Source organism: Anneissia japonica, unplaced genomic scaffold, assembly GCF_011630105.1.
Source record: "Anneissia japonica isolate Jap-2015-1 unplaced genomic scaffold, ASM1163010v1 scaffold3021_len127027_cov100, whole genome shotgun sequence".
In the NCBI taxonomy this organism is placed as follows: domain Eukaryota; kingdom Metazoa; phylum Echinodermata; class Crinoidea; order Comatulida; family Comatulidae; genus Anneissia; species Anneissia japonica.
In genome coordinates, this window is record NW_022692599.1 from 49,192 (window position 1) to 50,806 (window position 1,615).

Consider the following 1,615-nt stretch of genomic DNA (forward strand, 5'->3'; position numbering starts at 1 on the left):
GTAGTTAAGAGGTTGGATCCTCTCAACTTTTTGGTGCGTGTTGCGGGAGCCCTACGCTATTGTCATGCCGACCATCTGTTGGCTAGTGTTCCTGTCAATGACGTAGGTGATAATACTCCAAAGAAAGCTGCGGGATCCACATGTGGTAACACACCCTGGGCCTTTGCCAACGCAAAGTTCCACACTCTGAAACTCCAATGATGGCCGAAAACCTCGGAGTGAGTGAACCGGTTGACAAAGTTCAAATAGTCCTACCATATTGAATTTGTAGTTCAAAGTTAGTTGTGGGAATGTAGCGTACTGCACTCTCAATCAATTCCTAATAACAAAATTACTGTAAAAACATTGGTTACTTATTTTTTGTATGATATATAGGTCAAATCTTATACCAATAATTACGTTTCATTGAACATTCGAAATGGCCGGCAATATGGCCACCAAATGTATTGCTAAGTCAATGTTTTGTATTTAGAATATAAAACAATGCTTACTGTATACATTTGATTTTATGTGATTTTTACTTAATAAATTACGGTATACATTAAATTAATTATTTTTTTTATAATCCAAGATGGCTACAAAAATGGCCGCAAAATGTATTGAGAAGTCTTACTTACTTACTATATAAATTTAGAGGTTCACTTGATTTTTTATGATTTTAGTTAATAAATTATACAAATTAATGATTTTCATTGAAATCCAAGATGGCCACCAAAATGGCTGCCGATATGGCCGCCAAATGTTTTGGGAAGTCAGTGTTTTGTATTGGGAGCATAACACTGCTTACTGTGTAAAGTTAGAGGTTCACTTGATTTAATATTATTTTTAGTTATTAAAATATACAAATTCATGATTTTCATTCAAAATCCAAGATGGCCGCCAATGTGGCCGTCAAATGTAAATACGAGGTCAATCTTTTTGTATTAAGAACATAAACACTGCTTACTATATACATTTAGAGGTTTATTTGATTTTACATGATTTTTAGTCAATGAATTTTAAAAATTAATGATTTTCGTTGAAAATCCAAGATGGCGGCCAAAATGGCCACCAAACAACCCCATGGGACATTTTTTTCTATGGGAACATCAAAATTCTTCCATGTGACACTTTAAGGATTACAAAGATGTTAGTTAAAAAATATATCCTGGGGGTGCATGGGAACCCCCCGTTCCTACCGGATTAAAATGTTTTATTCGTCAAGTCTTGTTAAAGAGGGTGTTTTGTCGGGGTGTGGATGAAAAAGGGACGGGGTGGAGTTATGGGGAAGTGGTCTGGATTTTTTTTAATAAATTTATAAACGTTTTAAAAATACATTTTCAGAAATATGCAAGTATTTACAAGTAAAATGATCAGGATTTCTATTGTTCCAAGCTACATTGTAGCATGGGGAGGTGGTAAACGAACTGTTTAAGCAAGACAATAATTCCTGAATTCGAACTACCGGTTCCGTCATTAAAATACTGGTAGATCACATTAATTACTCTCTATCCTCTTTGAAATCAAAACATTTAGCGTTCCTTATGCGTCCGCAATACTTAATTGTATAATAGGCCTATACATTTCTTCGTGACCAGTGATCTAAATCAAATATATGCTAAGGGCTGACTACATT